At 47.7% G+C, this 5,698-nt stretch overlaps 1 pseudogene; it reads left to right on the top strand.

The window, feature by feature from the left end:
- Window positions 1-4,158: 4,158 nt before the first annotated feature.
- On the top strand, window positions 4,159-4,701 carry LOC130037674 (immunoglobulin kappa variable 1-39-like; annotated as a pseudogene).
- Window positions 4,702-5,698: the final 997 nt, after the last annotated feature.

The following is a 5,698-nucleotide window of genomic DNA, read 5'->3' on the forward strand; positions in this document are numbered from 1 at the left end:
TTTAGGGTGCCTCCTGATTGTCTCTGAGACACCCCAGCCTCTGCTCCTCATGCACCCATCTGAAAGTGGTTGTGCTCACTACCTGTCCTAAAGTCCCTGCCAACTTAAACACTGACTCACCTGTTGGGACCCAGTTTGGAGGGAGTGACATTACATTGAATAAACGGCTTCCTGAGATCTCAATGTTGCTGCTCAGGCCGCTCTAAATCTTGGAGAGTCTTTCTATGTGCGTTTGTTGGTCTCATTGTGTGTCTGTCTCATTCCCTGGGACTGACTCCAATGCACAGAGTTTGAAGTTGACAATTCGACTGGATTTACGAAGCAAATTTTCACGTAGTCTGACTTGGGTTCTGACTTGATAGTCTCTGTTCCAAAGACATTAAAAAAATCTGGCTGAATCTTCTAACAGCACAGGGGTCACCAGCACCTGAAGCCTATCAAGTTGCTATATTACACAGAGGCCACCAGATGGCAGACTGACCCCAGAAGTGAGGAGCGTCTCCCAGGATCTGAGAACTATTGAGAGTCACAGGCCTGTGGTATGCAGGGACAGGGGCTTTGTTGCATAGTGGGAAAGTATGAAACCTTTTGAGTCTGAGTTGGGGTGAGATTTTCACCGTTTTCTGTTTTGGAGATAGAAGTCCTGTCCTGCTTGTCTTCAATAGACTGCTTTAATGCCCCAACCAGTTTCAAAATGGGAGATAGAGCTGTAGAGTCACTTCAGGCACAATGAGGTCACAGGAGGGCACAGGTGGGAGTATAGAGACATCAGGGATCCCACTTCGTGTGCACACACCCAGGAGAGGTCTGTGGAGACAAGGGGAGGGAGGGGCTCCTGCTGACAGGAGGAGGGTTCAAGGGAGTGACCCTGAGGAACTTTGAGCTTCAGCTCTATCCTCCAAGAGTGTGAGAATCCAGGGTGTGTGGTGTGAGGTCCCTGCCTTGGGTTCCTGGGAGGGAGCCTGAGCTGATGCTTTATACCCAGGCATCCTCTGTGCTGGGTCAGCCTCTTGAGGACTTCATGAATGTGGTGGAGGACTTTGCCATTGTCTTTGTCTTCACCCCTTTACTGCTCTAATTTCTGAGGGAAAAGGCCTCAAGATTCAATTGGGATCTAAAGGCTAAATGTCCAACATTGACTTGGAGATGAAGTTGTTGGCTCTTTTGTTTTCTGATCAGAAAATGCCACAGAATGAATGAATTTATATCCAGGTGTTAATATATGGGTTGTCCTGTTTTCTAGTCCACTAAAATGCCAGTGAGGACACTGTGTGCCCTTCTCCAGCCTCCCTGTCTGTTTCAAGGAGAAGGTCCCTGTCACTTCAGGGACACACAGTGTGAGGAGCATCTCATCTGGAGATCAGCCTAAGCCAGGGCTGCAGAGAAAGTTCATGGATTGAGGGTTATGCCTTCAATATATCCAGAATATCCCTGGAAGTTCAATTTCCCTTGGTATCAATGGGGGGCATTCCTGGAGGTCTCTAGAACTACCTGGCTGACCTTGGTAGAGAGGCAAGGGGTGTTGCCTGGATGTCATTGGCGTAATTAGCCACAAACACCTCCAGGAGCTCAACTCTAGGCACTGAATTATTTGGTTCCATTGGCCAAGAATTACCTAGAGTGGTCAATACCCACCCCAGCACTGGTCAAGAGGTTCTACAAAATTCCAAACACATAGACAAAATAAGTGATTGTTCCTAGGTTACTTTTCATTACATTCTACCCTGCTGCTCTGTCAGGAATGGGATAATGAGTGCAGACACATGGCTCTCTCATTATCACCAGGAAAGTGCCCTAGGGTCACAGACACCCCCCCCCCCCCCCCGTGGGACACTCACCCCTCCACCCTCAGAACCTGTTTTGAAACATATGTAGACTTGGTTTTGACTGATAGAAACATGACAGGTTGATTGCTCTGAAATCTCAATATCTCTTCTCCCAATCCCTCCCACACACAGCACCATCCTATCTCCTCTGACCCCTGATGGAGCCTGAATATGTGGGTTTTCAGAAATTCTGCTTTGGACTCACTAATCCAAGATCATCCTGCATAACACAGGCTATGGTGGCTTCAGAGTTCAAGCCCAGATATTTTGTACATGCTGCCCATTGCTGACCCCAAGTATTGACACATTTCCATGAATCCCTGACAGGGTTTTTAATGGTAAGTGTGGTGAAGGGAGCAATTAATAATATAGGGATTGGTTACAAACTCCCTCAGAGGGGCAAAGAGATCCATTTGGAACAAGATCCTGCTACAAGAAGAGCCATGGTGGCAAGGTGGGGAGATCTCGCCTTCTCAAGTCAAGTGTGAAGCAGCAAATGTCCTGGAGGATCTTTTCCTGGGCCCTGCAGAAGGGGAGCCTTGGGAGCTGCTCCTGGCTGAAAAAAGAATTTGGGGGCGTCCCAGTCACAGGCTGATGACTGGAGAGAAAACCGTCTCCTCTAGACTCCATGATCACTGCAGGCGTCCCCTGGGACCTGCCACTTCCTGGCAAACATTCCAGACCCTCCCAGGACACTCAGTACTTCAGCAGGGGTATGTCCTGCTGGGCTAATGTTTCATGAGGATCTGGTTTGGTTTGTCAGGTGCGGAATTCAGTGGTGGGGGACCATAGAACTGTGTAGGGAGAGCTAGGTTTGCAGTTCCAGGGACAACTTCCCGAATGAAAGAACAGTGAGGTTGATGGTACAATGGGATGGCACAATTCAGAACCTGGATTCTGACTTAAGCAGCACAGCTCTCTGCCCCAGGCCAGAGTGATAGTTCTCCTTGTGCTGTTCTATCTTCACTCCATACTGACTTCCCACCCATTGTGGCACCCTGCACCCCACAAAGATGTTTGTCTACTGTCTGTGAATCCCACAAACTATGAGGATGTTCTCATTCGCTCCCTGTAGTGTTTTCACCTCAATCTTCTTAAGACATTGGGTTTTATATCTGGGATCTGGGAGCCTCTGTATCTCTGGAGCAACACGAGTTTCAAGAAAGGGACTTATCTGTTACAGGACAGAGGAAATTGAATGAGAACTCAGTCAAGTTGGACTGTCTCAGCCACCACATTTGGACACATGCTCAGGAGAAGAGAATGAAAGATAGGAAGAGAGTTCAAGGAGGTCAAGGAATTTTCAGGTCTGTGTCATGGATTGGAAAGGAATAAGTCGTAAAGAAGACGAGGGAAAATCCCACACTTAGACTGAGGTGGAAGTAATGGGATACTATCTCTGCTGAAAATGTTTGGAGGGATGAGCAGGAGAATGCTTTGGCCTATCTGATATTTTCTATCTTAGCAAAAAGTTATGAATCAAAATCCCCAAAATTTGTATAATTTTTCTCTCATTGCATTTCTGTCTGCTAATAATAACAATTTCTCGCACAAAATAATACCAGCAATTGGTAAAGGAGACTGAAGCTTCAGTGGGCATGAGCTGGGGTCCACATGTGAGCCCAGGGCCTACATGACCCAGAGCACCTGCAGAGAAAGGCCTGACAGTTCCTGACACTGCAGCACTACAAAAGTTTTGCATCCATGGGCCCCAGATTGAACTGCTTATCCCGGATGACTGAGTTATGTTCAGAGTGACTGTTGGGTTCTCTGAGCACTAAAAGAGAGTCCCCACCACCCAGAAAAATAAATTTAAAAACATAATATTTTAAATCCTTCCAAAGCACTGTTATATATGTGTGTGTATATTTATATATATGTATATATATGTATGTATTCCAGATAAAAAAGAAAATCTCTTTGTCTTAATAATATCCACAGCTGTGAAATAAAGGAGTCTGTACAATTCTTTGAGAGGGTCAGTGTGCCTGACAGTGTGTGGTCTGACAGAGCCAATATCTGGGTAAGAGAGAGCAAGAAACCCTGTCCTAACTCTCAGGACACCAGGGCCAGCCCTTCTGTGCTCATACTCGGGCTCTCCTGGGGCCTGGGCAGGAGCATGTTCTCTGTGGGCAAAGTTTTGCTTCCCCACAGGGACCTGCACCCCTGACTTTCCAGCAGCTGGGCTGGTCCCCACACGCACCCTTCCCCCTCTGCCTACCCAACCTGCCCAGCCCCTTCTCATTTGCAAGTCCTCAGAGCTCATGCCTGCACACTCAATAATAGTCCGTGTCACCCTGCAGGGTCATTGTCTGTCACACCCAGAGTGGACATGAGGGCCCCTGTGCAGCTCCTCAGCTTCCTGCTGCTCTGGCTCCCAGGTAAGGAGGGAAATGTGGGTTTTCATGAATTTGGACTGCCTGTCTCTTCAGGGAAATTACCTAACTTGTGGGTAATGATAATGATGTGCACTTATATTTTTATCTCAGGCACCATGTGTGATATCCAGATGAGCCAGCCTTCATCCATGCCTGCATCTCTGGAAGAGAAAGTCACCATCACCTGCAAGGCCAGTCAGAGCATTAGCAATTATTTAGCCTGGTATCAGCAGAAACCAGGGAAAGCTCCCAGGCTCCTGATCTATCGTGCAACCAGTTTACAACAAGGCGTCCCTTCCCGGTTCAGTGGCAGTGGATATGGGACAGATTTCACTCTCACCATCAGCAGCCTGGAGCTTGATGATCTTGCCACTTATTACTGTCAACAGGATAGTAGTACACCTCCCACAGTGATACAGGCCAGAACATAAACCCCCAAAGATCAGTTGTGTGAGGCTGGGGGACCCAGCTGTTCCTTTCCTTGCTGCCACTGCTGAGGGTGTGTCAGATGCAGCTAGGCTTCGCAATGATGGGCAGTTCTGGTACATGTTGAAGGAACATCTTAGGCTCCGTGCTCTCCTTGTCATGCCAGCAGCTCAGACATGACAACAGACTTGCTGATTGAATTTATAGAGATTATTTTCCTGAAGAAAGGAGGTGACAGTGTCATTCAGATTTCCTCTGTACTGCCCTGGCTATCTCCAAGGCCTAGAAACCATGCTTTAAAAGACATTTTTTAATAATCACATATATTTCCACCCCAGTTTTGAGGACACATGAGCACACCATAGCCTCACACTGAGGACGTCTCACAGGGTGCATCCTCCCATGCCAGGATGCCCTGTTTGATGTGGGCCAGAGGAAGAGACTGAGTCTCACCAGGGAACAAACCATCACAATCCTGTGGTGTGTGTTTAGTGGGGGGCTGTGGAGGGATGATACCTACTCCCTTGGGGATTTTGATCCTGCAATCTGAATGGGAAATAAAACAATTTCAGTCACAGGAACTGTGTTATAATATCCTAGATACCCTTGAAGTTGTAAAGGGGTATAAACCTCATGTCAAGGTGGGGGAGGGTGGAGAGAATTCAGGCAAGTAAGAGGAAATATAGAAAAAGAAAATATCAACAGGCTGGAGCGATAGCACAGCGGGTAGGGGCGTTTGCCTTACAAGCGGCCAACATGGCCGACCCGAGTTCGATTCCTCCGCCCCTCTCGGAGAGCCCGGCAAGCTACCGAGAGTATTCATTATGCCAGACACAGTAACAACAAAGTCTCCAATGGAGATGTTACTGGACCCGCTCGAGCAACTCGATGATCAACGGGAGGGCCTTTACCTTTACCTTTACCTTTACCAACACCCTGTACTTAGCCCAAAGGCTTATACTGAGGTCTGTGGGAGATTCCCTGGATCACAGTGCCTGACCTTCCCTACATGCCCAGGCCTTGACACTTTCAGAGGGAATGTAAATCTAAGGAAATCATTGTTGCTTT

Source organism: Sorex fumeus, unplaced genomic scaffold (genome assembly GCF_029834395.1).
Source record: "Sorex fumeus unplaced genomic scaffold, SorFum_2.1 ptg000006l, whole genome shotgun sequence".
Lineage (NCBI taxonomy): Eukaryota > Metazoa > Chordata > Mammalia > Eulipotyphla > Soricidae > Sorex > Sorex fumeus.